This window comes from Schistocerca cancellata, chromosome 1 (assembly GCF_023864275.1).
Source record: "Schistocerca cancellata isolate TAMUIC-IGC-003103 chromosome 1, iqSchCanc2.1, whole genome shotgun sequence".
Taxonomy (NCBI): domain Eukaryota; kingdom Metazoa; phylum Arthropoda; class Insecta; order Orthoptera; family Acrididae; genus Schistocerca; species Schistocerca cancellata.
Window position 1 is genome coordinate 179,461,492 of NC_064626.1, and position 12,302 is coordinate 179,473,793.

Below are 12,302 nucleotides of genomic sequence, written 5' to 3' on the forward strand. Positions count from 1 at the left end.
CAAATACTATCCTCCATGCATTTATTAGTGACTTGTCGGTTACGTATATAAATTTGAAAGATGGGACACAGATAAATTCAATAGAGTAGGAGTCTGTAATTGTCTTCGTATAATATGTGTGTCCAAACCTTTTTGTTTACTATAAAGCTACAGTAGGAGACCATGTTACTGTAAGTGTGTCTAGGACATGGAAAGTGATTATATGTGTTATGTTTCAGTTTCCTAAACAACGAGTAAAGATGTGGCTCCAGAAAATAAGGAGGAGTAATTTTGTCCCCACAAAATATTCTAAAGTATGTTCAAAACACTTTGAAGAGAAAAATTTGGATGTGTGTGGCAGAAGATAGATGCTATACCAACTATTTTTAATTTTCCATAACACGTACTACCAATTTCTGCATTCAGCTTACATACATTTTCTACACAAATCAAATAAACACAATAGCGTAGCTAATCAAAGTGCACATTCATCTTCTTTTGTGTATTTTGCCTTCAATTTATTTTTTTCACCATTTGATTAAGAAGCGTAAAATATTAGTAAACATGTCCCCAAACTCTTTCATTTATGTCACTTTCCACTTCCCGTAATGGTGTTATATATGGGTTCTCTGTTACATGACCAACTGTATTTGCTTTACAGTACATTGATTCTCCGATCGCCTTGTTTCCTCCTTCTTACTCAGTCTATTATTTATGTAATAAGCTGGGAGCAAGTACGTAAAATGCGTTTTAGATCGCAAAAACAAGAAAATAAATACGCAACAATAGCAGAAAAAAAGGACGAATTTGCAGGGATATAATCATTAATGTGTGGCAAATTCGGTGTTTTTCGGACACTTGCGGAAACTGCTTGTGACGGGTTCTAGTGCGCATTCATTCATGTGATTCTAAAATCAGTCGCTAGACTGAAGTACTGGCGTACTGTCACTTTCACTGCAAAAATGTACGTCAGGCTCTGTAATACTATAAAGTGCCGTATCATATCGAGAACTACCAAAAATCGAGTGCATCTGATCTGTGACACCTATCGCAAAGAAGCATAATGCAAAATCTGTTGCCCTGAAAAGTTACGTAGCTTGTTTATTCCCGGTATCAAATGGATACTGTTAAAATGTCTGCTCAACATATATAAATAATCCACGACACGTACGAAAAGAATCCTTCTGTACTAGAGATGTAGTGACATTCTAAATATACAGGGCGCTATACGGACAAACACACGACGTCCAGAGAACACGTGACCATGCCGGCAATGTATGTTGACAACACAGAATCTGTACTGCGCATGTGAATACTCACTCCAGAGATCTTTACTCTATGTATGCACGCCTGTATTCGGATTGTGTCAACTTTGGCTACGCGCGACATCTATGATTTCGTGTGCTATCATTGGTCGATGCGAAAGATGGGATGTATGATGTCAATTTAAATGTTAGAAATTGCGGTTTTTGTATTTGAACTTCGTTGGAAATGTTCCGTTTCTATATTTAAATACAATTGTATCAAAAACTGTTTATTCAGGCAGCTGTTGTCATGTAAAGCTTGATGGGAGTCACCATTGAAGCACATTGGTCTATTGCGAATTTTGATAGGTACTTCGCTAATTATCTTCGGCTGTGTGACTTTTTGTTGCTGCACTGCAGATTAACAGGCTTGTATTGAGTTGTAATTTCTCCCCTATTTGTAAAACCGGGGTGCTCTTTTGCATAAAAAATTGAGCACTTGCAAGTAACCAGACGGTCACAAATGCAGAAACATATCGTACACTATGTAGGATGTAAAAGTTACAGAATTTTTATTTTAATCACTCGTAAGCTTGCATATGCGAATGTTTATCGAAACATAAAATATTTTCTGCCAGCTCTAATTTATTTAGTTCTAGTGAAATGTTTGCAGTTTAATACCGCTTTGAAAAAAGATTTCAGATAAATTAGTTTATGGGAATTCACTAGCAATTTATTAGTTAACAACGTTGCTGACGGATTTAAGCGGGCAGGACATGGAGTGTGTTTACTAACATTCGCCGTTAATGGAATCTAAAACTCTGTTGCAAAACTCCTTGTCTCGAGTTTTAGATGCATGCAATGAGGATACATTCGTCTATTATCGCCAGGCTGTCGCTTCTGCGTTCCCCAGACAATTGTCTACGTAAGGCTTGTCATCTTTTATGTTAAAAAGTGTTTTTTAAGCACGTTTTTGGTGTTTTATTCTCCCCCAACAGGGAAATATTTATTTGTTCAGGAGCCTCAAATTCAGATAGAAAATAGATAGAGACAAAGTTGATGGGCTCAAGAACCCATGGTCAAAATCTTTTTAAACTACCTGTTTGCATGATTAGTCTTTCCACAGTAAAATGCTGTTATGATTTTACGTATGCAGTAAGCTGGTGCAAAAGAGATTTTTTTTCATGTGTTAGCAAATTTTATTCTTCTGGACAATATTGAGTCATCTGTTTATTTATTCATTCATCCATCCAGAGATCATCTCGAGTGTTTTAGGATTTGCAATTATAGTACAATGAAAATAATGTTCAAAGTATACACACACATTGAATAAACAAGTATGTTTTTATGGGGTGGTTGGCCATGGCCTTGGTGTAGGAACAATCTGGCATTTGTGTGAAATGATTTAGGAAGACCTTAATGAGAATGGCCAGACAGAATCTCTGTCCTCCCGAATGTGAGATCAGTGTCACAACTGCACATCATTCGGTTCGTTGCCATTGAGTTGTGTTCCTTGATTTATACACAATTTGATCCAGATAACTTGCAAAACATACTTTTGTATTGCATCACTGCACACGCTAAGGACTCCTGCAACTGACTCTTGGACCACAAACATGGTACTATTCTTGCACTCCCTCTGGTCTGTTCAGGAAACTGACTCCAGGTCTATAAGTGTACAACTATGCCCCATGCTCATCTTCATATCCTCCCCTCATTCCATGTGTAAAGCTGAGGCAGTATTCCCCCATTGGGAGTGAGATTCTGAGCTTGGGAGAAAGACAAGATATTACTGTAATGGACTATAGTTATCAATTGGCACATGATTTTCTTGTAAAAGCATTACATTGTGATACTGTATGGCAAAGTGACAGGGTGTTGTATTTGTCACCTTTCATTATTAACCACTAGGCTACTCTCAGTAAATCCGTAATTGTGTAATATGCATTATTTATTGAGAAAGTTTTAGCTGCATTTTTGAACAGATCTATTGTTGTAATTCTTTTCCTCTCCTTGGCCAATTTGTTATACAATTTTATTCCATGGTAAAAAATGCTGTTTTGATTTTTTCCCCCTTGGTAAATTTAAGTCAGAACTAGCTGTATCTCCATAATTATCTATAAAGCTATTAGTGGAGTATTTAGTAGGCCTATTGTCTTTCTGATGTCCATGACAGGTTGGTAGATGTACTGACTTGGTGCAGTAAGTAAAGGATACCCAGTTCTTTAAGGGGACCACACCCTGCCTATGTAACCCATGTTAATTTAGGCAAGTATTCGACCCATTTCTGAAAAAAATTGTGGTGCAGGACCTTACTATTTTTACTGTATGTTACATGATGCTAATAGAGTCAAATGTACTAAAATCTATTTTATAGTTTTTAAGAAATACTTCTTTAAAATTTATTAACAAAAATATTAAGTTTTTTTCTGCAGAAAATATTTTTTGTGAACTTCCTAATTTGGGAATATTAATGAATGTAGTACCACAGGTGGCTTTTTATGTTATGTAGAGTTTCTGAAAATTTCATTCATTTATCTATGATAGTTTCTGATATAATGGGGCATATGTACTGAAAATTTTAGTTTGCAGGAAATTGACTTTAAAGAAAAACTTCTGAAATTTGTTACTTACAATTAATTAAAACTGTCCTGCTGCATATGATGGCCCTTCTTTGGCCTCCAGCAGGTCTTCCCACTTCTTTTTCACCTTCCTGGATGTTTGTTTTGCTTTCTTGGCCATATTAGATGCAGACCTGAATTCATCGGCTATCCTCATTGCATCGCAGTGTTGCAGCCCAGTGATCATATTTTCACCAGAATTAATTCCCAGCTTTTTCAGTTCCCAACACTTGACAATATTACCACAATTGAATGTAATAACAGCATCATGAACTACTAGTTTCATTGTATACATGCCTACAAATACAGTTTTAGGATGGCATTTCCAAATTATGCTGTTGAAACATTCATTTGGGTTCTGTGTCTGCCCATGCAGACATTTCCTTAGAAGGTAAGGATGAGCCAAGTCTCTGAAAATAGGTTTAATTGCTGTAATAATAGCAGCACGAAGAGAATGCTGGTGAGAATAAGATTCTCCAGTTGCCATTGTATTTGCACCACGAATTTTCTCCTGATGGACACAATCCATGACATGTCTTATCATCAGTAGTGGACTTATGGAAGAATATGGCCCAAACATCTCTCTTCATTGCCTCCAGATTTTCTTTATTTCTCATAATTGCCTGCCCATAGTGTACTCTAAGTTTTCTATTTCAGTTTTAGTTAACTGACCCAGTCCGGTCAACAATTTTCCATAATGTTTTTCCTCTCATATCAACAGTTAGTTTTCTCAGCTTTGTTCCCAAATGTTTTTGATCATGGCCTATACATTCTATTTTGCTAATAATGGCATCTCCATATGGCTTAGAGTTCACCACGTTGTTGTATGCCTTACTGTCACCATCGCCAAAATATTTAGTGTACCGTACACCTCTTGTTTCTGCGGACCGATGAAATATTTGTTGTACTCCATAAACTTCCATACCATCAATTGTTCTTCTAAAATTAGCCACACTGTTGTGTTCTTTATGTTCATTGGCTTTACAACATTTGCAATATTTAGACATTATCTCCACATCTAACACTTTACCAGTGTCTACACTCTTGACAGTCACTACTCCATTCAGAAAAGTACGTCTTCTTTTCTGCCAACTTCCATCAAGTGCAACTGCAATATCCAAACATCCACCATTTTCTTCCACTGCTTCCCTAGCAGCCAGTTTCATGCTTTCCTTGCTGACCTCACATATAGCTTTCTCTTATATTGCAATCAGTTTTTCAAATTTATTTGGTGGTTGATGTAAGATCATCACTGAACAAAATGTTCTCTCTGCAGCCATGCCCGTGCCAATGGATCGTAAGGCATAAACTAATCTAGTATTGATTTCATAAAGGCCACTAGCATCTGGTTTTGAAGAACTCATAAATGAAATCACAGCTGAGCATTTAGTGCAAATTAAATCCAAAGGAATTGCTAGGCCTTTCCTCCCACTGGCACTCTCACAAATTTTTACACTCTGAGACTTACGACACTATCTACATTGTACAAATTTAGAAATTACATCGATAATATTCTCAAATTTATAATAATGTTACTGCACACTTGTCACTTACAGTAAATTCATTGTATCTCTCTTGAAATGGTGAGAGCTTCTTTGATGATGCACTTGTTGAAGAATTACAATTAGAAACATCGTTGCCAGGCGACTTAACCTCTTGTTCAGAAAACTTTCTAAACTTGTTTCCTCTAAATTGTTGTTTCTTGAAAATGCCTTTACGTTTCATCATTCTCAATAAACACAACAAAACACACATAAACAAGCACTGCAAATGTTAGTGTAACAACTACTTGCAATCACACTTAAACAAAACTAACCGCATGTTTGAAAGCGTGTTGTTTACAAACAGCAGAAACAAAATAATACCGACCGTTGCATTCTAAGGACAGCCAACACACTCCGGAGTAAAAAAAAAAAAATCCCTAATGTGCAATGTAGGGGATATAAAGATTTAAAATAAGTGCAGAAAAGTGGGTAACAGAAAAGTGGCCGTGGCACATAAACACTCGTGGTAGGAAAAGGCTCTTTAAATACTATAAAAAAATTTTTTTCAGCAAAATCCTTTTCAGAGTACTTAAATAAAACCTTAATCTATCGAAATATGATGAAAACCGAAAATCAATTTTTTTTTTAAATTTAATTTTTTTTTTTTTAACGTGTATCTCGGTGTGGTCCCCTTAAGTAGTTCTTTAAATGAGTCCAACTACTAGTTATTATTCTTATGGCTCTTTTCCATCATTTAAAAATGGTTTCCATTTAATTCCCATAAAACAAAGCATCATCTTTTCTAGCTAAATGTAATAAAACCAGATATAAGGAATTTATTGCGGGTTATAAGTAATGGAAGCAGTGCATAGTTCATTTGCATAATTTATAAACTGAGCATTGTAAAGCACTCTTCTCAGGTGATACTGTAACTTCATCATGTTGTGACCTATATGGTTAAGAAACCACAGCCAAGAAATGCTGAACTTGCATGCAAATTCAAATTCCTAATGTACGCTATACAGTTTGGCTCTGTGGATTGAATGATGACAATCCATTGAGGGGAATTCTGTTCAAGTTGTGTTGTGTACCACACACACACACACACACACACACACACACACACACACACACACACACACACACACAAACCACTGCGCCATCTGGGACAGAACATTACTGGGACTGCAAGGACTATCTCGGCATGCCTCATGGCGAATCCACATTCCCATTGAGTGCCACCTATCCGCATTCCCTGTCCATTTCCTCCATGTTCACCCTCAGAGATTCCCACAGGAGGCCAGACAAATTTGTGCATCCATACTCAAGAAGGTACTTCCATTCCCCAGCTAGGCTAGTGAAATTATATGAATGTGTAGCATCTGTCCTCCGCAGTGATTAACACACCTGCCTAGTAAGCAGGAGATCTTGGGTTTGGATCCTGGTCTGGTACACATTTTCACTCATCACCACTGGTTCCACATAATGTCCCAATGCAGCTGATAGCAGTGATCCTCTCTTTGCCTTTCCTTTCTTCCCCTCTCCACCTCCTCCAATTTACATGTAGTGTATAACAGCTGCGGGTTTTGTGCGGTGTCTGTTCTTTTGGACATATCCAAAAGAACAGATACCACTCATTCATATAATTTGAAAAGCCTAACTGCGTAGTTGATCCACCTTCTTCAGTCAGAATGCACAAATACGTTCTACCTCCTATGGGAATCTCAGAGGGCAAACATGAAGGAAATGGACAGGGACAGCAGATAGGTGGCGCTTGATGGAAATGTGGATCTCCTGTGAAGTGTGCTGAGATAGCCTGTGCAGTTGCAATAATGCTGTGTCCTGGATCGTGCAGTGGTTAAAGCACCTGCCTGGTAAGCAGGAAATCCTGGGTTCGAATCACGATCTGGTCCATATTTTCACCTGTCGCCCATGGTTCTGCATAATGTCCTGATGCTGCTGACAGCAGTGGTCCCATCCCCTCTCCTCCATACCCTTTCCTTTCCTTTCTTCCTCTCTACACCTTGTCTTGTCTATAAAACTACATAGAACAGATGATATTTGAGTCTACTTATGATGAAAATGTGTGGGATAAAATAGCAACAGCTCTTTGAGGATGCCCAAATTGAAATGGTGTCAGTGACCATGATGCAGCTGTAGCAACAATGATAACCAAAGTACAAAGGGCAACTATTACTTTACAAGTATTTATTTCTTTAGTGAACTAGATATGAGGCAGTAGTAGCATATCTCAGTGAGGAACTTGAAACTTATCTCTGGGCTGGAGCATTCAGAAGAGCTGTAGCTCAAGTAAAAAAGGCTAGTTGACCATTCATGTCGTAGATATGTACATAGTAGAAAAGTTTATAATGGGAGGGCCCTTCCATGGTATACAGTTGCTGTAAAGTAAAATCTTACAAAGAAACAAGGCCTATTGCACATTAGGTGTAAAATCATACGGCTATCAGTGGTGTGATGATGTATGAAACATGTTTGGCTATCAAGAAGCCACTGAATTGTGCCTTCAAAAACTATGGTGGTAGAATATTATCAACAGATTTCTCACAAAATCTGGTGAAATTCTGGTCTTAGGTGAAAGCTATTAGTGACTCCAAAGTTAGTAACCAGACACTAATGATCGAAAAAGAGAAACTAGGATTTATCCTTGCACTACTGAAAAGATGCATGAATAGATATTAGTGTGAATGGCATTGAGAAAGAGCTGAATTTGTTTAACTTGAAAAAAAGTTCCAGGACATGATGAAATACTGAATTTGGAGCTGTGTTAGGCCCTCTTGTAACAATAATAAGGTGTGGATCCTTTGAACAAAAAACTGTGCCCAGTTGTTGGGACAATGCGCTCTTGTTTTACCTATCTACAAGAAACATGGCATGGTAGATACATGCAATATTTCTTGACTTCTGAAAAGTGTTAGAATTGGAACCACAACTGTCGCTTGTGAGCCGGCCGGTATGGCCGAGCGGTTCTAGGTGCTTCAGTCTGGACCCGCGCGACCGCTACAGTCGCAGGTTCGAATCGTGCCTTGGGCATCGATGTGTGTGATGTCCTTAGGTTAGCTAGGTTTAAATAGTTCTAAGTTCTAAAGGACCAATGACCTCAGCTGTTAAATCCCATAATGCTCAGAGCCATTTGAACCATTTTTTTGTTGTTGCTTGTGCTTGTTATTGAAAGTACAGTCATGTTGGGTGTCGGGGGAAAATTATAACTGACTTGAGGATTTCTTGTTAGGGAGGAAATGTCAAATTATTGTGGATGGAATTATCGATAGATGTAGAAGTACATTCATGTGTGACCCAGGGAAGTGTGTTGGAACCCTTTCTGTTCATGCTATATGGTAATGCCACTGCAGATAATAATAGTAACCTCAGATTATGCAGTTATCTATAATGAAATATTGTCTGAAGAAAAGATGCACAAATAATTTGATAAGATTTCCAAGTGGTTCAAAGACTGACAGCTTGCTTTAAATATTCAGATATGTAAAATTGTGCATTTCAAAAAAAAAAAAAAAAAAAAAAGAAAGATAGTATCCTACGCAGTTTGTCCCAGTTCTGTTAGGATGCTTGTGTAAAATCCCAAACTGCAGTTCCCCCCTGTGGGCTCACGGGTTAGAATAGGCCCGAGGTATTTCTGCCTGTCGTAAAAGGTGACTAAAAGGAGTCTCGCACCTTTTGGCCTTTATGTGATGGTCCACTGTAGAGTTTGACCTCCATTTTTCAAAATTTTCCTAAAGAGCGAGCCAATTGGGGAAGGGCGCCTTACATGGTGCATCATGTCCATTGTGCATTGAGATCTTTAGCCCACTTTCTCGTTGTGGCATTGCAGTCCCGATCATCCTCCATCCACTATGCAGTGTTGTTTTCTGTGCTGACAAGGACCATGGAATTCTTTGCACCTCATATCCAGCACGGTAGCCAGTCCGTTGTGGTGGGCCGCCATGTACCCTGTTGGTTGTAGCCCCTTGACAACATAGGGATCGCTCTGCTGATGCCTGCGCCATTAACTCCCCATGTATGCCATAGAGTAGATGCCCATCTCCCTGGGGCATCAGGACTCCCGGCAATGGCCATCCTGCCAGGTGACCTTTGCTGCAGCTGGGTGGCGCCCCTGGTCGGAGTGGGTGGCATCACGGCGGATGACATGCGATGAAGCATAGTACATCATCTCTTGATGGTGGTCAAACACCAGCAGTCTCTAAGCACTCACGGGCTCAGTTCAATGCACAGAAGTAAGACCTCAAATCGTTCCCCTCCCTGGCCACTCCACGGGAGGAACGTCAAGCTAAGGATGGCAGCAGCTCTTATTTGCCCCGGTACCTCGTATGTTCGAGAGCTGATCTTTCATGACTGTGAAGCCTCAGTTTTTTGTTGGGCATTTAGAGGACAAGTCTGGTGAGGTGGAGGGCTTGTCCAAAATGAGATCTGGGTCGGTCTTGATCAAAACAGCACCATCTGCCTAGTCACAGGCGTTACTCACTTGTGACAAGCTGGGGAATGTTTCTGTAACCATCAAGCCCCATAAGAGCTTAAATATGGTCCAGGGTATCATATTTCACAGGGACCTTCTTTTGCAGTCTGACGATGAGCTGTGCATCAATTTAGAACTGCAAGGTGTACGTTTTGCTTGGCATGTCCACCGGGGGCTGAGGGATAATCAGGTCCCCACCGGTGCCTTCATCTTGGCCTTTGAGGGTGATATATTGCCCGAGAAGGTCAAGGTGATGGTCTACTGCTGTAATGTAACACTCTATATCCCTCCCTCGATGTGGTGCTTTAAATGCTGTAAGTTCGGTCATATGTCTTCCCCCTGTACTTCCAGCGTCACACGTCGAGATTGTGGATGCACGGTACATCCCAATACTCCCTGTGCGCTGCCTCCCATCTGTGTCAACTGCGTGCCGTGCTCGCCAGACTGCAGGATTCTCCAGAAAGAAAGGAAAACCATGGAGTACAAGACCCTGGACCAATTGAACTACACTGAGGCTAAGAGGAAATTTGAACGCCTACACCCTGTATGCATGACATCGTCTTACATAGTCTCTACAGCAGTTGTAGCCACATCAGCTCTGCCAACCCCAGAACCTCTCAGAGCCAGAAGACTACACCTGCCCCCTTGATGGTGGGGGGCACTTCCCTCCATGTTGATCCTGCACCACCTACTTCAGGAGAAACACTCCCTCAACCAACTTCTAAGTCGGAGAAACATACAACTTCTTCAGCTGCTCTTGCTAGGAAGGGGTCCCTTGAGTCACTCCCTTCCCAGGTTTCTGTTAGTGGGAAAGACGACACCCGCCAGTGGCTGAAGAGTCCAAAAGTAGCTGGTCGTAGAGCTTCATGCTCATCCTCAGTCCTGGAGACTGAATCAGTGAAGTCCTCCCAGCCAGGAAAACACAAGGAACAGTGAGAGAAATCCAACCTCCAAGCTTGTGTCTGCTGATGAGGTGGAGATTGTAGCATTGGCTGAGGACCTAGATCTCGCCGGACCCTCAGACAAAATGGATATAGACTGCTCAGGCAAAAATTCGGTGGCAGCAGGTGACCCTGAGGTGTAAACTTCACTGAATGCTCAATGCCTTCCCAGTCTCATGATGACGTCACCCTCCAGTGGAACTGCGGTGGTTTTTTCCACCATCTGGCTGAGCTACAGCAACTGCTAAGCTTTACACCTGCTTTCTGCATTGCCCTCCAGGAAACCTGGTTCCCGGCAATGTGGACCAGACCCCTGCCCTCCATGGCTATAACGGATACTACAGGAACCGTAGTGACTATAATCGAGTGTCAGGTGGAGTTTGCGTTTGTGTCCTAAACTCAGTCTGTAGTGAACCTGTGCCCCTTCAAACCGCTCGTGAAGCCATGGCTGTCAGAATGAGGATGACACAGGAGATAACTGTCTGCAATGTACATCTTCCTCCAGATGGTGCAGTGTCCCTGAATGTATTAACTGCACTGATTGAGCTTACTCGGCCATCGATTTATCAATTTGCAGCCCAGGACTTCTAACATCTATCTACTGGAGAGCACATGACGACCCAAGGCAGACTGGGGAACTTTCACATCTGCTGTCACCATTGAATCTCCCCCACATGGGAACATCGATGTGATGGTTGAGCAGGTGACTACAACAATTGTTTCTGTGGTAGAAAACATGATCCCGCACTCTTTAGGGTGTCCCCAGCGAAAGACAGTCCCTTGGTGGTCGCCGGAAGTCACTGAATCAATTAAGGAGCGTCGGCAACTCTGCAGTGGCATAAGTGGCCCTGGAGCACCTCATAGCCGTTAAACAGCTCCGTGCTCACATTTGCCAACTTATCAAATGACGGAAGCAGGAGTATTGGGTGAGATATGTCTCGACCATTGGGTGCCATACGCCACCTTCCGAAGTCTGGGCAAAGATCTAATGTGTTTTTGAGTGCCAGACCTGAACAGATGTGCCCAGTGTTAACATAAAAGGCGTGTTATCTATCGACGCAATTGTGATTGCCGAGCACTTTGCCAAGCATTTTGCTGAGCACTATGCTCAAGCCTCTGCATCAGAGAATTATCCCCCAGCCTTTCGCACTCTCGAACGGCAGCTGGAAGGGAAAGTCCTCTCGTTCACTACACGGCACAGTGAATCCTGTAACACCCCATTTACAGAGTGGGAGCTCCTCAGTGCCCTTGCACATTGCCCCGACACAGCTCCTGGGCCAGATCAGATCAACAGTCAGATGATGAAACATCTCTCATCTGACTACAAGCGACATCTCCTCATCATTTTCAACCGGATCTGGTGCGATGGCATCTTTCCATCGCAGTGGTGGGAGAGCACCATTATTCTGGTGCTCAAACCTGGTAAAAACCTGCTTGATGTGGACAGCTATCGGCCCATCAGCCTCGCCCACGTTCTTTGTAAGCTGCTGGAACGTATGGTGTGTCGGCATTTGGGTTGCGTCCTGGAGTCACATGGCCTACTG

General features: G+C 41.2%; 1 protein-coding gene across 5 annotated transcripts in view; it reads left to right on the forward strand.

Annotated features, from left to right (window-relative positions):
- The first annotated feature begins 1,236 nt into the window (after window positions 1-1,236).
- Window positions 1,237-12,302, forward strand: part of LOC126168357 (uncharacterized) — a 219,891-nt gene continuing 208,825 nt past the window's right edge. For 3 of the 5 annotated variants that reach the window (XM_049920549.1, XM_049920553.1, XM_049920552.1), the window contains exon 1: window positions 1,380-1,592. The gene's annotated coding sequence lies outside the window, so the exon portion shown is untranslated. Of the gene's footprint in view, window positions 1,255-1,379; window positions 1,652-12,302 lie in introns of those variants that run through there. The other 2 variants (XM_049920551.1, XM_049920550.1) reach the window with 2 other exon arrangements.